Source organism: Geotrypetes seraphini, chromosome 8 (genome assembly GCF_902459505.1).
Source record: "Geotrypetes seraphini chromosome 8, aGeoSer1.1, whole genome shotgun sequence".
Classification (NCBI taxonomy): Eukaryota; Metazoa; Chordata; class Amphibia; order Gymnophiona; family Dermophiidae; genus Geotrypetes; species Geotrypetes seraphini.
Genome location: NC_047091.1, coordinates 67,988,810 through 68,007,046, shown reverse-complemented (window position 1 = coordinate 68,007,046; position 18,237 = coordinate 67,988,810). Strand labels below are relative to the sequence as shown.

The 18,237-nt window shown below is 45.8% G+C and overlaps 1 protein-coding gene across 10 annotated transcripts in view; it reads left to right on the top strand.

The window, feature by feature from the left end:
• Window positions 1-18,237, top strand: part of SPDYC (speedy/RINGO cell cycle regulator family member C) — a 200,083-nt gene that overhangs the window by 117,219 nt on the left and 64,627 nt on the right. The gene's annotated exons all lie outside the window — the stretch shown is intronic.

Genomic DNA, 18,237 nt, shown 5'->3' with positions numbered 1-18,237 from the left:
ATCCTGAGTAAAACTCCTTTGGGTTTTAGGGTGCAGCCTGCATTTCCCACCCCTGGTTGCGTGGAGAGGATCCCTGGGGACAGAGGTTACAGTCAGCGTCCGTCTGACTGGCAGTCTGAAGATCTGCAAGTCTGGTCATTTTGGAGCTAGTCTGAGGCAGAAAATCCTTTTCCTCCATTCAGATGCAGTGAAAAGAGCTGACAGGCAAGCATGTCAGACACTGTTGCGTACACCTCCATTATTTCCTATAGGAACTTCAGGGGTGGTCTGTGACTCTCTAAAACTCATTTCTTATACAATCCCACTTTATTCCGGGTTCTCTGTGGTTTTCCCAGGCTATTTTTAGTCAAAACAGGCCTTCAGTGGCCATCATGGATATTTCCAGATTTGAATTTAGAGTTATTTTTTTGTACTTGCCAGCTTCATTTTTTAAATAAAACCAGGGCAGGATGTCATAGATTCATGCCTCATTTATGGTGGATGGCTGTTGGATGTGCAGCTGTGTTCTACTTGTGCTTTGGCCTATGAGGGGTGCGAGGTTTGCCCAGATTTGGCACCTTCAGCCTCCAAGGAGGGTCTTCTAGCGCCTTCTGCATTGACTCCCATGAAAATGGCGTTGGGGAACACTGGGGAGTGCACTGGTGATGTTTTTGTGAAACGCAAGTGTCTCTCTGGTGAAAATCCTCCAAACAGTTCAAAGCTGATGTTCAGAGGTCAGCTTCCGCCACAGTGGAAGCAAAGTTGCTTACCTGTAACAGGTGTTCTTCGTAGACAGCAGGGGAATTTAGCCACACTTGCTGGTGCTTTCCTCTGACTGAGCCTGTATGCCGGTGCTCTCCCCAGTTTCAATAGAATTTTTATTTTTTTCTACTGAGCAAGTGCAGGATGCCTTGCTTCTGTGAGCCTACCCCTTAGCTGTCAGTTATGTCACTAGCTTAGAAAACTGGTAAAAGGGATGGTGGCAAGTGTGGCTGCATTCCCCTGCTTGTCTATGGAGAACACCTGTTACAGGTAAGCAACTTTGCTTTCTCCAGAGACAAGCAGGGGAAATGCAGCCACACTTGCTGGTGAGTCCCTAGTTGAACACTGAGATGGGTGAAGGTATAAAACTTATAGTGCAAATACATTTCAGAAGTCGAACTGTCCAAACTGTGTATCTTGCACTGAACTTTGATCCAAACAATAGTGCTTAGTGAAAGTATGTGCTTGGTGAAAGTATATACAGAGGACCAAGCTGATCTGCAAATATCTTGAATTGGGACTGATCTCAAATTCGCAACTGAGAAAGCTGTAGCTTGTACTTGATGTTCTCCAATCTGTCCTGGAGGAGATAAATAAGCTCTAGCATAGCAAAAAGAGATGCAGTTAGCAATCCATGAAGATATAGTCCGTTTAGATACTGCATTTTCTTGGGTAGCTGAATTGAAGACAAAAAGTTGATTAGTAGTACAGAGAGGTGCAGTTTTATCTAGGTAAAACAAAAGTGCCCTTCTGGAATCTAGTGTGTGAAGACTTTGTTCCGCTGAAGAAGGATGTGGAGGAGGAAAAACCAATGGTAATGTTAGATTGATTGATATGGAAGTCTGTTGCTATTTTTGGAAGGAACTTTGGATGAGTGCGCAGAATCACTTTAGTAGGGAAAACTTGGAGGCATGGAGAATAGATAACTAACACTTGCAATTCACTAACTTCGTTCTGATGTAAGAGCTATGAGCAATGCTGTTTTCCACGTAAGAAAGGGTAATGTAGCACACCCCAAAGGTTCAAAGAGATGTTTCATCAAATGGTCCAAGACAACATTAAGGTCCCAGGTTGAAGGGGGGGGGGGGTGTAAAGTGGAGGCCGGAGATTAAGACCTCGCAGGAAACGAGATACCAAAGGATTCTGTGAAATCGGTTTCCCATCCAGCAAGTAATGGTACGCAAAAATGGCTGAAATATGGAGTCGCACAGAATTGGTTTTGAGTCTGGAATCTGATAAGTACATAAGAACTGCCATCTCCAGATCAGACCCTGGGTCCATCAAGTCCGGTGATCCGCTCACGCGGAGGCCCAGCCGGGTGTAACCTGGCGAAAACTTAGTCACCCGTATCCCTCTATGCGCCTTTCGAGGAGATGTGCATCTAACTTGCCCTTAAATCCTAGAACGGTGGGTTCCGCAGCAATCTCCACCGGGAGAGCGTTCCAGGTGTCCACCACTTGCTGTGTGAAGCAGAACTTCCTGGCATTTGTCCTGGGCTTGTCCCCCCCTCAGCTTCAGACATCTACTCTAGCACCCTGCGCGCATAAAATGCTCCCTGCGGTCTTGCCGGCTCCCCCTCACTCACAGTAAGTAATTTCTTTGTCGGCAATCCCCCCTCACACCCCTCCTCGAAGCACCTGAACCTCCGTTGACCCTTCCATCGCGGTCTGACCCTCTCATCCCTTCCCGCCGTCTGACTGACTCACTTAGTCCCTTGACGCCACCCTTCCCTTCCCGTGGTCCTGACCGTTGACCCTCCCATCACGATATGACCTTCCCATCCCTTCCCGCCGTCTGACTGACTTAGTCTGACTGACTTAATCCCTTGCCGCCCCCCCTTCCCTTCCTGCGGTCCCGACAAACTTGCCCATTCCAGCAGTGTCCAAAGCACTCTACACATGCTGCTTCGGGGTCTTCTACTGCCCTGATTTGCTCTGCTGCATCTCTGATGATGTCATCAGGGACGTGCCAGAGTAAATCAGAGCAGTAGAAGGCCCCAAAGCAGCGTGTGTAGAGTGCTGCGCTGCTTCAGTCGGCAGGTTTGTCGGGACCACGGGAAGGGAAGGGGGGGCGGCAAGGGACTAAGGGAGCCAGCTAGACCGCGGGAAGGGAAGGGGGTGGTAGGGGAAAATGCTGCTGCTGCACAGGGAAGTGGTGTGGGGGAAGGGAATGGAGGGGGAGGGAATGCTGGTGCGGCTGCTATACAGGGAAGTGGGGGGAAGGGAAATGCTGGTGCAGCTGCACAGGGAAGTGGGGTGGGGGGAGGAAAATACTGCTGCTGCTGCACAGAAAAATGGAGGGGGAGGGATAGAAGGAAAGACAGACAGTGGGAGGGAGGGAGACAGAAAGAAAAGAAGAAAGATACAGGGGCAGGGAGAGACACAGAAAGACAGAGACAAAGGGGGCCAGGGAGAGACAGACAGAAAGAAAAACAGTGGGAGGGAGAGACAGAAATAAAGAAAGACAGACATAGATTCTAGCATCCGTTAATGTAATGGGCTTAAATACTAGGGGCCCACAGAGAGACAGTCAGGGAGGGGGAGAGGGAAAGGGGGCTGCTTTCTAGCACCCGTTAATGTAACGGGCTTTAACACTAGTTGCTCTATAAAGCGGCATTATGACCCTCTCCGATCTACTCGTGATTCTCTTCTTTATCATGCCCAACATTCTGTTTGCTTTCTTTGCCGCCACCGCCACACATTGTGCTGACGGTTTTTAAATGTTAATGCTAGCAGCCTGGTTTCACCCTGGTTAATCTGGAGCCCATCTTTGTGTAATAGGCTCCACCTTACCCAATATGTCACCCAGTTCCTAACAAATCTAAAACCTTTCTCCCTGCACCATCACCTCATCTACACATTGAGAATCTGGAGCTCTGCCTGTCTTTTGGGACCTGCGCATGGAACAGGGAGCAGTTCTGAAAATGCTTCCCTAGAGGTTCTGGATTTTAACTTCCTACCTAAGAGCCTTTCCATACTGTCGATGATCCTGTCGATGCGGCTCACTATATCCTCTACCTTGGCTCGTGGTAGGCAGGTCACCAGCCGATCCTTTCTTCCTCCCGCTATGTGGCTGTCGGATGATGGAGTCCCCCACAACGATTGCAGTCATCTCTATCTAGTCATGTCTTTCTAGCCGCAAGTCCGTGTCCTTGGAGTACTTCCATCTCTCTAGCCACAGGTCCGTGTCCTCGGTGCGCTTCCATCTTTCCTCATCCTGGCGTTGGCTTGCACTGGACTCGTCTTCCTGTGAGTTCCCTCTGCTATTTCCAGGTCCTGCTGCCCTGTCATCTATTACTTTCTTGTGGTTGCCCTCCAGATGGTCCTCACTTACTGTAGGTGTATCTTGGCAGTTCCTCTGTTGCAGTTGATTTACCATGGCCTCTCTGTATTCCTCCTCAATGAACTTCTCTAACTCCCTGACTTCTTCAATGTTCCTCTCAGTCATGAAGTTTTCTGCGTCTTTGATCTCCTCATCAACTGCTCGAAGTGCTTCTAGTTCTAGTACTCTGCCCTCAAGTAGTCTGACTTGCTTCTTCAGGTCCTCCAGTTCCTCACATTGAGTACATACATAAGATCGCCTTCCAGAGGGGAAGTAGTCATACGACAAACGGTGCAGAAAACTGGGTATCTCAACATCCTGCTTCTGTCTGCTGTTTTTTGTATTCTCTGCTTGCCGGTCTGTTCTCAGAAGGGGCTTCTCCCTGTTTTCCAGGTCCTCTATGCTTCTTATTCTTCCCTATATGCCTTCTCAAGCTTTGTCTGAAGTGGCTTCTCCTTGTGTAGGAATCTGTGTAGTATCCTTGGTGTCGTTACTGTGCAGTCCCTCTTCTAATTATGTACCTGCTATCCCTGCTGCTTTGTGTGTGTCCTCTGTGTCTGCTGTGTTTGTCCTCTTGCTGCTGCCCCTCACTCCTGTCTCCTCTTCCTCTTTCTCCTCTTCCTCCTCTTTTTCTCTCCTGCCTCCAGACTTTCTCCTGCCTGCCCTACTCTCTGGGCATAGTGGTGGACTCGCCATTGGCCCCTCCCCTTTTAAGGGGGAGCTCTGGATCTGTGTTTTGCTGACATTGGAGGGGTGGGCGGAGCTACCTCTCGCCGCTGCCCCTCACTCTCTCCTGCCTCCTCTTGCCCTTTCCCCTCTTAATCCTCTCTTTCTCTCCTGCCTCACGACTTTCTTGAGTTCACCAACGAGTTCAGGCTATCTGACCATCTTTTCTGCTCACTAATCGGGCTAGACGTGATGCACTAGCTTCCAAGGCCATGACTTCCAGACAGATCCATAAAGCCATTTCGTCAGCCTGTGGGAAATGGTCACTAGTCTCCATAAGGTTGCATTTGACTAGAAGCATGGCTACTTCATGGGCAGAAGCTCGGGCGATGCCTCCTGAGGAGATTTGTCAGAAACATTGCTTTATCTCAATAGCCATGGCTATCCAATAACCAATTCCATTAAAATTCTGGGACTCGCGCTTGACCGTCAACTGACTTGGATCATACAAATTTAGTAGTACAAAAATGTTTTTTTATATTATGGAAATTACGGACCATTAAAAAATACTTTGATCCAGTGACTTTTAGGCTATTGGTACAATCGTTGATCTTACCCATTCTGGATTATTGTAACATTATTTATTTGGGATCTCCCCAAAAATTTTTAAGATTGAGAATAATTCAGAATACCGCGGTTCGTTTGATTTTTGGTCTGAAGAAGAATGACCACATTAGCCCATATTATCATCTATTGCATTGGTTAGCACTAGAAGCAAGAGTACTATTTAAATTTTCTTTCATTTGTTTTAAGATGATATCAGGAGAGTCTCCAGTTTATCTGTTTCCTCATTTCGAGCTATATAGACCATCAAAGGAATACAAGAAGTTCTCACTTATTTGCCTATCCTAAGCCAAATGGTGTCAGATGTAAGACCTTCTTCAATAGGACCTTAGCATTTCAAGCAGGTAAACTACAATTCTGGCTTAGTGAATGTGTTCATCAAGCCATGTCTTATTGTTCTTTTCGAAAATTAGTCAAGTCTTCTCTGTTTGACAAATTTATTACTTGGGTATTTTTAAGTTTGTAATCACATTTTTAACTTTTTGCATGATTTTATTTTTATGGTATGAATGTATTTCGCTGATTGTTCAGTTTCTTATGGTGTAAACTGCCTAGAACTTTTGGTAATGGCGGTATAAAAGAATAAATTTATTATTATTATTATTGTAGGGCAGTGATTTGGTCCACTCTACATACATTTTCCAAGTTTTACAGAGTGGATGTAGCGGCAAGGGATGACTCCGCCTTTGTGTCCTCAGTATTACGAGCCGGCATAGTGGTCCCACCCTAGATTTCTGGGACTGCTTTTGTACATCCCATCTGTCCAGAATGACACATCTATTGCACCAGAATAAGAGATTAGTTTCTTTACCTTACTAATATATTTTCTAATAGTTCATTCTGGAGCCCCTCCCCTCCCATCTTGTCAGTTATCTCCTGCGCCTTCCTACTGTCTAGGGTTACCAGACTTCTGGATTTGTCTGGACGGTAGAGAATGACACGGGGAAAAAATCTGTCCCCGTCACTGCACTGTCCCCGGCCCACCATCCTCTGCACCGCCCCGTCACCGCCGTTCCCTTCACCGCCCCGTCACCGCTGTTCCCTTCACCGCCCCGTCACCGTCCCCGTCTAGCACCCATCTTCTTCCCTCCGCTCCCCCATAGTCTGGCATCTGTCTTCTTCCCTTCCAGCGTCTTCTCCCCACTCTGCCTTCCACATTTCCTTTCAGGGTCTGTTCCTCTCTACCCTCTTTCAATGTCTGTTCTATTCCTTTCCACCACCACCCTTCCCTCCCTCCTTTACCATCTGTTCTTTTCTACCACCCTTCTTTCATATCTTCTATCAGTCCCCCCATCATCACTAGAAGTCTCTCTTCTCCCTTACCATGAGCAAATAGAACTTCTGAAAATTGTATTGCTGAGGCATTATTTCTAGTACGCCTTTTTTTCCAGATGGATAATGACATCAATTTTATAATTCTTACTGTCTGCTCTGATTTCATTCACAATTTGGTTTGTGTTTTGTACCTGAGGATTCCATGAGGCATTTAACCTTTTCCTGTCTCTTCTGTGATTTCAAGTTGATTCCTTCAATAATGGAGTCTCAAGGCAGTAGCAGTTTTCTATTTTGGGCTCTTTTGACATTGTTTAAGGGATTTCTTGTACATTTGGTGCTGGTCTTCTTTGATGAGGTCACTTCAGAATCTATTTCCAAGGAAGAGAAACTTTTTCCCTTTCACCCCCTCCTTCCTTGTGTGAGCCGGAACACGCGGTCCCCGCAAGCAAGTAATTTTATATCATTTTCATTCTATTCATTCATAGAAATTAAAGTCTAGATAATGCCAGTCACATAACAAAACATGATTTTACAAAAATAATTCCCTGCACAGTCAAGCAATTCCCTGCACAGTCAAGCCTGCAAGGATTACTAGATGTCTTTCAGCAGCTCCCCTCCCTCCCTCCCCCTTACCTTTGTGGCCAAGTCAAAATGATCTACCAACAATAAAATTTTAAAAACACAAAGCACGCTGTACGCAGAGAAAATGTTAATCATCATTTATATTCCGCGGGTTTTCAAAGAGGTCAAGGCAGATGACTTTATGCAATGTCACCTCAGTAACAACTATACAAAAATAGACAAATATTCCCCCTCCCTTTTTACTAAACTGCTATAGCGGTTTTTAGCGCAGGGAGCTGCGCTGAATGCCCCACACTGCTCTCGACGCTCATAGGCTCCCTGCGCTAAAAACCGCTATTGCATTTTAGTAAAAGGGGGCTATAGTGCAAAATATAGACAGCAGATATAAATTCTCAAAACGGACACATTTTGATCACTAAGTTGAAATAAAATCATTTTTCCTACCTTTTTGTCTGGTGATTTCATGAGTCTCTGGTCCTTCTTCTGATCCTTCTTTCTTCTCCTGCCCCCCCCCTCTTTCTTTCTCTCTCCCCCTGGCTCCCCTCTTTATTTCTGCCTTTCTTTCTCTCTCCCCCTGGCCCCCCTCTTTATTTCTGCCTTTCTTTCTCTCTCCCCCTGGCCTCCCTCTTTATTTCTGCCTTTCTTTCTCTCTTCCCTTGACCTCCCTCTTTATTTCTCTCTCCCCCTGGCCCTCTTCTTTCTTTCTGCCTTTCTTTCTCTCCCTCTTGACCCCCTCTTTATTTCTGCCTTTCTTTCTCTCTCCCCTTGGTCACCCTCTTTCTTTCTGCCTTTCTTTCTCTCTCCCCCTGACCCCTCTTTATTTCTGCCTTTCTTTCTCTCTCCCCCTGGCCCCCACAAAGCCATCGTGCCAATTTCTCCACTTCCACGATTCTTTCCCTACCCTCACCCCAAGCCATCAGCCGATTTCTCCCTGCTCCTTCCCCGATGTCCTGAACTTCATCGGGCAGCAGCAGCATTCACAATTCACTGCTGTTGCCCGCTTCAAGCCTTCCTCTCTGTCGGGTCCTGTCTTCATGAAAACAGGAAGTAGGCAGGACCCGGCAGAGAACAAGGCCTGAAGCCGGCAACAGCGAATTGTAAATGCTGCTGCTGCCCGAAGAAGGTAATGGAGCACCGAGGCAGACCGCTTCTCCCCCCTCCCAGCCGAACCCACGCTGCCCTCCTATCTCCCCCCCGTGAACCTTTCCGACCCTCCCAGCGAAAGCAGCAAACCTCCTTCGCGGCTTTCTTCTCCCTCTGCCGCGTCACTGATGACGTCATCAGTGATGCGGCAGAGGGAGGAGAAAGCCGACGCTACTGGAGGGAGGTTTGCTGCTTTCGCTGGGAGGGTCGGAAAGGTTCACTTGGGGGGGAGAGATAGGAGGGTCAGCGGGGGTTCGGCTGGGAGGGGGGACAAGCGGTCTGCCTCGGTGCTCCAAGGCCTTGCGCCATTACCTTTTTCGCCCCTCCCCCCCCCCCCCCCCCCCGGTACGCTACTACTCTCCAGCTCTCCTTAGTTTGCCGGTTTTCTTTTTCGGCGACCGGCACGCTTTCAAAGAGCCGCGCATGCGCGGCTGCTCAAAGTTCAATCTTCTGCTCTACTGCAACTTCCTGTTTCCGGTTGGGTCAGAGCAGAAGATTGAATACTGAGCAGCCGCGCCTGCGCGGCTCTTTTGAAAGCGTTCCGGTCGCCGAAAAAGAAAGTCGGCAAACTAAGGTGAGGTGGAAAGAGGAAGCTGGTTAAACGATCGAGCCGACGGGCGGGTGGAGGCTGCGGGGACCGCACGATCCTTTATACCTCACTGCGGTGACAAGACCATTCACCGCTCCACGGGGCGGTGATGGCCTTGTCCCCGTCTCCGCAGAGGCTGCTAATTTTCATTCCCCGTTTTTGGCGGGTTACCTGCGGCTAAACGTGGTAGCCGCGGGTAAACCGCCACCGTGTCATTCTCTAGTGGACGGCTTTTCAAAATCCGGCACTTTGTCCAGGTTTTGAAAAGCCTCTTCTCAATTGCGTTGGGCAGGAGGCAATCCGTGCTCCTGCCTGGCCAAAGCAGGCAGCGGGGGGAGGGGGGCCGAGCTAGGGCAGGATGGGGGCAGAGATAAGTGGGTCTAGGTTGTCCGGATTTTACAGTCGTAAAATCTGGCAACCCTACTACTGTCTAACTCAAAGTTCGAGTCTAAACTGAAATTTGGATGTCAGTCAGACTTTAAGGGTATAAAGAATAATCTGTTGATGTAACGCATTGGGGTAGTTCCATAAATGTTTGTTTGGCATGATTGTTTTGATGTTTCTCCTCTTCAATGGCATTGTTCAACATGTTTGTTATATTTTCAGAGCAGAACAGATGTTGTTTGGGGAGCTTCCCTGTACCCCTCCTTCACATGTGTTTCTATAGGGGGCTATTGCGAGCTTTGTACAAACTGAAAGGGGCAGCAGAACCCTCTAGTGAAGGAGGAGGGATTCAAAAGCTTGAGTGGATTCCTTCTGTACAGCTTGCGAGTATGGGGTTATTGTCCATCCAGAATGACACACCTATCTACTAGAAAAGAAAAACCTATGATAATAAACATAACATAACACAACATAAACCAATTTTGACTGCTTTAGCAATGATCACATTTGCTGACCCGATTCACAAAATAGCTCACTGTTTTTCCCTTTGATCTCCCATTTTCCATTCTAGCCGTGTAAATTGGCTAAAATCCCATGCAAATTAACCAAGCAATTGATGTATTAACATCACTTGGCTTTGCACAAAAAAGGGGTTTTTAAATAAAAATGTTTCTTCTAATGAATCGGAAAAAAAGAAGGGAATTGACAAACAAATGGACTTTGGAAATGTAACTGCTCTACTTGAACAAATTTTAATAGCTGAAATGGAAAGAGTGACTCTCGTGGTCGCTTTCATCTTTGAGCAGGATGTTAATATGATTTTGAAGTTATATTTTAAATACTCACAAAAATTATTTGGAGATCAAAAAGTTTTGATATATCCAGATGTGTCCAAAACAACTCAAGAGTGAAGGACAGACTTTCTTTCTTTACGACAAGATACAATAAAATTAGGTACTATATTCCTATTAGCATATCCCTGTAAGTGCCTTGTAAGATATCTGGGAATTAAATATACCTTTTTTTTCTCCAGAATATCTGAAGCAATTTCTGGAACTCAAGAAAATCATCAAAGACTGATTATGAAGAACTAGATTAATATTAGCAACTGTATTCACATTAAGCTTTTTCTTTAAAAATTTTCTCTTTATATGTCTCCAATTTAAAATATGACCTCTCTCCTAATTGTTGTGGTCTAAGAAAGGGGTAGAGTTTTTTTTCCTTGTTGGGAGGCTTTTGTTTCTTTCCTTATTGCTTAAATTGTTTTTTCCCTGTGTTTCAGGAGCAAGATATATTCTTGTGATTTGTATGTGAAAATTATAAATGAAGAATTAAAAAAGGGGTTTTAGTGATCAAAAAAAGTGACTGGTCAAGACCAGTTGCTTACCTGTCACCGATAGTTCAGTCCTTTTTTTAATGGGCACACATGCTTTGTGTATGTTAAACACACAAACAATATCTGTGTATTTAAAAAGAAAAAAGCCCTCCCCCACTGATGACTGCCCTTCCTGATGTCCCCCCAATGCACCAGGAACCGATGTACCCCCCTCTACAAAAACGGAAGGAGGGATGCCCACACCCTCCTGCCATGCTGACCCCTACTCCTCATCCCTGTGTCGGGGGGGGGGGGGGTAGGGGGAGTTTGGGGGAGCATCCAGTGGCAGAAGGGAGTGGGTATCCCTCCTGTCCTTATTTTGTTTGGGTGGGGGAGGAGGAGGGTAGTGGATGGTTCAGGGGAAGGCCTCCATTAGTAGGAGGGAGTGGGCATCCCTCTGACTGATTTTCACTGGTGACGTGGGGGTGGTGGGGCCTTTTTTCTAATGAGGTAGATATTGTGTGTGTGTAACACATACACAACATCTATGCACATTAAAAAAAATTTCCTGCCCCGAACAGCTGAGTGGCAGGAGGCTGCTTTGGGGCTTCCCCTGCTTCTCAGCTGTTTGGGCATCCCCTGCCAGCTCTACGCATATGTGCAAGGCGCTCTCACAGAGATCAATCGGATGTGAGAGTCGGGGATTATGACGAACCTCCGTGCAAATCTTGTATGTTAAATTTTTAGTGCATCAATAGCTCTTCTAGAATGGCCAAAAATCAGATTGGAGCGGACCCATGCGGTTTTACTGATCCTGTTTAGTGCATCTAGCTCATATCTCTTTATTGGTGGGAGGCACTGTTCCCTCTAAGCTGTGCGTTTGTGCGCGCACACACAACTTGCCAAACCCGCGCATACAAATTAAAATAGCGCGCACAAAAAAATAAATTTTTGCCTAAAATTGCTAAAATGAAATGTTGCAGAAGACCAGCTGTTCCGATTTCCCATTTATCACATTTATTGAAGCTATATAATATAAATTTTAAGTCATTCACGTGATTCCGTTATCTTTGGCAGTTGAACTTGACACGTCACGTGCCCCATAGGGCCATAGCCTATGGCCCACAGGATATGAAACACTTCTGATTCTTTGACTTCCTGAAATTCTGCCATATTGTTTATTTCGTGGAATTTTAGTGTGCAGTGTGGTACTGCGGTTGTATAACTGTATTCGTTTATTAAATTGCAACCAGATATAACTCTTAAAATGTCTAAACCGCGAATGGTGAAAAGTGTAAAACGCAAGAGAGCTGCAACAGCTTTTAGGTCTGAATGGCTTGAAGAAATTGTTGAAACGGAGACATCGGAATCTCTAAATACAATGCGTGTTCCACTGTGTGAAATATTTACCTATGATGAAGGCGATGGAGTTGTGTGTTGTTATTGTCAAGATGCCAACGCAACTGGAAAAATATGGGATTCTACTGGAAAAATATGGGATGATGTTTGGAAACTGGACTTTCTGAAACGCCATCTATCAAGTAAATCTCATACCGACAGTATTAGGAAACTCAGAAGTAAAAATCCGAATTTAAGAGGGGGACTGGTTAACATGTTGCTTGAAAGCCCAACCAAAAAAGAAAACAGGCAAATTAGTAATGAACGGAAGTGTTTCAGTCCTGATGAAATTAAGGTTCTTGTCGACAGTTTTGTGCTGGCCATTAAGTTGACTATCTCAATGCTCTCTGTTCAAGATATCAATGAGCACATGGCGAAGTATGTTATTATAGCTGGAGAAGCAAAAACTATGCATTTGAATTTCTTGGAATTATCAATGGCATCGTGCAAGATGATCATATGGCAGACATTAAATTAGCAACGTATCATACATTAACTGGTGATGAAAGCACAGACATTTCTGTCAACAAGTACTTAATACTCTACTTTAAGTATCGGCCAGTCAATTCAAATGAGTATAGGACATCATTTGGTTGTATGCTACAGTTGGAAGCATATGATGCTACATCAATAGTAACAGCAATTAGGGAATTCTATAGGAAACATGAACTTGACCGGAATAAAATGGTTATGTTCACCTCTGATGGTGCCTCTGTTATGTTGGGCAAAATAGATGGTGTTGCAGCACAGCTGAGAAAAGACAATCCACATTTAGTGCAGCAACATTGTGTTGCACATCGGGAAGATTTGGGACTTTCTGATTCATGGAAAGAAGTAAAATTGATGAAAGAAGTAGAAACTGTAATGAGAACTGTGTACACGGTGTTCTTTCGGTCTTCTACTAAACGATGCAAATTTCAAGAAATAGCAGATGCATCTGAATGTGAATCAGTTTCTTTCAGACCTCTGAATGAAGTGTGCTGGTTATCTAGACAATGCAGTTAAAGCAATTATTCGAAATTATGATCCCCTGTTAAAATATTTTGAAGAAGACAAAGATAATGATCCTATTGCAAAGTACTGCTATAAGAAGTTGAACAGTGAACAATTTCATATTACACTTGAAGTTTTGAATGATGTCTTATCAGAACTGGCTTCCTTAACCATGGCATTTCAAAAATGTGGTTTTTTAAACATAGCAACATAGAAGATGACGGCAGAAAAGGGCTACAGCCCATCAAGTCTGCCCACTCTGCTTACCCACCCCCTGTCTAAGCCCTAATGACCCAGTTTCCTTATCTTGACCCTCTATGGGATCCCACATAGGTTTGACACCATTGGAAGCTTATCATCTTGCACAGGGTAAATTGAACAAACTACGAATACAATACTTAGGCGACAAGGTTAAATGGAGTGATAAAGTCAACAGTCTTCTTGACAACAGGATGAGGTCTGGAGAAAAAGTTTCAGTGGATACTAATTCCATATTAACCTTCATCAACATCCTATGTTTGCATCTGGGTGTAAGATTTCCTGAAAATGAAGTTGAGGAATGGTCTGCTTTTGACTGTACAGCAATATCACAATGTGACTTTGACTTCGGAAATGGACATATCAGATCTCTTTGTTTAAAGTATAAACAATTTCTCCCAGAGAAAAGTGTTATTATTCAGCAATATGACTTTTTAAATTCCTTGTTGCAGAAAAAATCAAAAGCAATCTGATAAACAGCTTTCCAGATATGACGAAATTTGCATTTCAGAATGATCAATTTGCAGATTTAGCAAAATCGATGGACATTGGTGCCACATTCTTAGCATCTAGTTCAGATTGTGAGCGTGGTTTTAGTCTAATGAACAATTTGAAGACTAAACAAAGGAATTTGGAAATGCTGATGTGTGTTAAGAGTCACCTTCAAGATGGAGGCTCAACAGATCTTGACAGAATTTATTTGGACTGGATAAATATGAAAGATTGCAGGGAAAAACTTTGAAAACTAAATTGCTGTTATTTTCTAAATTTTAAGTATAAAGTACAATGATACCTTTATTTATAGGTAGCGCTCAATGAAACATTTCAATGAAACATAATTTATGTTTATTGAAATGAGACTTTATGTTACATAAAGTGTAACTAAAATTACATTGTGTTTTCGTTAATTCAGAATAAACTCAAAGACCTGCCCATAAATGCCATAACTGAACTCCGGGCCCTCTGGCAATCATTTTTATAGCGCACACAAATTTAGTTTTTCTTTAAAATGCGCACAGATGAAATTTTTTGCGCACACAGCCTATGAAAAATTAGAGGGAACATTGGTGGGAGGTGAGCCAAAATGCTTAAAAGCTAATAAGGGTGAGGGTGCTAGGCTGACATTTTGCCCTACCTGCAGTGACCTCAGAGGAAATGAGATGAGGTGGGTGCAGGAAATTTTATTTTGTACAATTTGATATAATACCTTTCACATAAATATATAACGAAGTATTTTAAAAGAATCAAATTCACTCTAAAATCAAACACTGATACAACAGACTAAAACATCACAAGACACACACAAGGAAGGGTATTCAAATAGCAAAACAATCTGTTACCAGTAAACCGTGCATAGTACAATTTATCCCAGGACAAGCAGGCAGCATATTCTTAACTGATGGGTGACGGCACCGACAGAGCCCCGGTACGGACAATTTTAGAGTGATTGCACTCTAAGAACTTAGAAAGTTCCAGCAGGCCGCACCGCGCATGCGTGAGTGCCTTCCCGCCCGACGGAGGCGCGCGGTCCCCAGTTTCTTAGTTTCCGCGGAGCTAAGAAGACGTGTTTTTTTCAATGGCTGTTGAAAATCCTTCTTGCCTTCCCGCTCGCGCGTTTTTTTGCCTGGAAGTTTTCTCTTCCTCCTTTTCTTTTCGTTTAGTATTGTTAAAAAAAAATATTTCCTTTATTTTTTGATCTTTTCTTCGCCTCGCCCCGGCGGGGCCTGTTGGCACAATCGAAGCCTCCGCCTTCGATTTAGCGAAGGCCATGTTCACCTCCATGCCCCCGCAGCCAGGTTTCAAGAAGTGTCAGCAGTGTGCGCGGCCCATCTCTTTGACCGACCCCCACAACTGGTGCCTTCAGTGCCTGGGTCCGGATCATAACGCCTCTTCTTGCACCCGTTGCGCTTCTCTTAAAAAGCGCACCTTGAAGAACCGGCAAATACAACAACGATTTCTCTTCGGTGCCGGGATGGAACCATCGACATCCACTCAGACGTCGGCTGCCCCCTCTAAATCGGCACCGACTCTTTCGACACCGCCGGAGCTTTCTCCGGTGTCGCATCCCCCAGGTAAGATGGCTAAGAAGCCTTCCTCTTCCCTGGAGCGTCCTCCTGCCGAACCTGCAGTGAGCCCAGTCCTGCTGGCCTCGAGGCGTCCCCGTAAGCGCTCCGCTCCCATTGAGGTGAGTGCCACATCATTGGCCTCCTCATCTGTCGAGCGGCACCACAGGTACCGAAGAAAAAGAAAGCGGTACCGGTGCCTTCCTTGGATGACCGCATTGCGGCTATCCTTCAGGTCCAGCTTCAGGAGCAGTTGCAACATCTTCTTCCTGCTCTGCTGGCACCGAACCTTCCAGCCCCGGTCTGGTCTGAGCATACGGTACCGTTGGTTGAGCAACCTCTGTTGTCGGCGTCGACACTCTCGGCACCGATACCTCCTGTTTCCATTTCCATGCCTATTTTGTTAGCGGAACCCAGAACCTCGCATCATGCAGTGCAGACGGTCTCCAAATTGGCACCATCTCCTAATACCGCTAGGCACCGTATCACTTCTCCCGGTGCCGCCTCTATGCTGAACCCTCGATCCCGCTTTCTCGAGGTCGGGGTTCTCAGGTTTGTGACCCTGACTTGTGGGACGACTCTAAAGAGCCTGTGGGTACCGATGAGGCAGTTTCCTCTGACGAGGAAGATCTTCTCTCCAGGAGCCGACTTCTAAGCCTGATCAGTCCTCCTTTACCAAATTCTTGAAGGAGATGTCTGACTCTCTCTCCATATCCTTAGAGTCTTTCCTTGAAGCCCTGGATTTTGATCAACCTCCAAAGGAGTTCCTCAAGTTACCTCTGCATGAGATTCTGCGAGAAACTTTTTACAAGAACTTGGAGACCCCTTTGACAATTCCAGGAGGTCCAAGGAAATTGGACACTCTATATAAGGTTATCCCTATCCCAGGCTTTGAAAAACCACAACTCCCCCATGAGTCTTTGCTTGTGGAGTCCACTTTAAAAAAATCGGTGGGCTCTAGTGTCTATGCCTCCGTCCCTCCTGGCAGAGAAGGGAAGACCATGGATAAATTTGGAAAACTGTTATACCAAAATGCTATGCTGGCTAACCATTCAGGAAATTATGCATTTCATTTTTCATTCTACCTGAAGCATTTAATCCAACAGCTGTCTTCCCTCCAAAAATACCTTCCTGAGCGTAAGGTCCCTTTATTCCAGCAATATACTTCCAGTCTGCTCCAGCTGAGGAAGTTCCTGGTCCGTTCCATCTATGATAAGTTTGAACTGACCTCCAGGGCTACTGCCATGGAGGTTGCCATACGCCGACTAGCTTGGCTTTGGGTCTCGGAGCTCGATGTGAATCACCAGGACCATCTTGCAAATGCTCCTTGCTTGGGTGACGAGCTGTTTGGTGAATCCTTGGACACCACCACGCAAAAATTGTCTGCCCATGAGACCCAGTGGGATAACCTACTTAAGAACAAGAAGAAGCATCCACCTGCTCGCCCTTTTCATCGGCACACGTCTTATCAACGCTGTTCTTCTGCTCGACCTCTTCATCCTCCTCAACATCAACAGGCTCGTCAACCACAGCAGCAACCTGTAAAACCAGCTGCTCAACCCAAATCAACTCAGTCTTTTTGACTTGCTTCTCAGGGATATAGCCAGTCTCCTGCCTTCTTCTCCTCTACCCCAGCCTATCGGAGGACACCTACAAATCTTTCTCAACCGTTGGGAACTCATCACCTTAGATCAATAGGTGCTAAACATCATTCGCCACGGTTATTCTCTCAATTTTCAGACTCTTCCACCAGACAATCCTCCAAAAGAGTCTGCTTCCAACTCCTCTCAGTCTTCCCTGCTTCTTCAGGAGGTCCAATCCCTTCTTCTTCTGAACGCCATAGAGGAAGTACCTCTAGATCAGAGGGGGCAGATATTTTACTCCCGTTATTTTCTGGTCCCAAAAAGACGGGAGATCTCAGACCTATCTTGGATCTCAGAGACCTCAACAAGTGTTTAGTCAGGGAGAAGTTCAGAATGCTCTCTCTGGCCACGCTTTATCCTCTTCTCACTCAGGGCGACTGGCTATGCTCCCTCGACCTCAGGGAGACATACACTCACATTGAATTCCAGACGGTATCTCAGATTTCAAATCCATCACCGTCATTATCAATACCGAGTCTTACCCTTCGGCCTCGCCTCATCTCCAAGGGTATTCACCAAGTGTCTGATAGTGGTGGCTTCCTCAGGTCTCACAGTCTCCAAGTCTTCCCTTACCTGGATGACAGGCTAATCAAGACTCCTTCATCGCAGCAGGTGTTCAAGACACCAACCACACCATCTCCTTCCTTCACATCCTTGGATTCGAGCTCAATTACCCGAAGTCGCATCTCCTTCCCACTCAGCGACTGCAATTCATTGGAGCGGTCCTCGACACCAACCTCATGAGGGCGTTTCTTCCCTTTGACCGTCTGCAGACACTGCTCCACCTCTGTCATCATGTGCTCCTTCAAGACTCCATTTCGGCCCGCCAGATGATGGTTCTGTTGGGGCACATGGCCTCGACGGTGCATGTCACTCCTGTCTCCACCTTCGTACTCCTCAGTGGACCTTAGCCACTCAATGGTCCCAGGCGACAGATCCTTTTTCGCGTCACATATTTGTAATGTCGTCGCTTCGACAATCTCTACGATGGTGGTCAAACTCCTCCAATCTTTCCAGAGGTCTTCTCTTCCATCTCCCTCCTCACTCCATGATCATCACCACGGATGCTTCCCTGTATGCCTGGGGGGTGCACATGGACCACCTCCGTACACAAGGTCTTTGGACAATCCAGGAACGAGCTCATCACATCAATTTCCTGGAACTCAGGGCAATGTTTTATGCTCTCAAGGCGTTTCAACATCTTCTCTGTCCCCAGGTTCTTCTTCTGTGCACAGACAATCA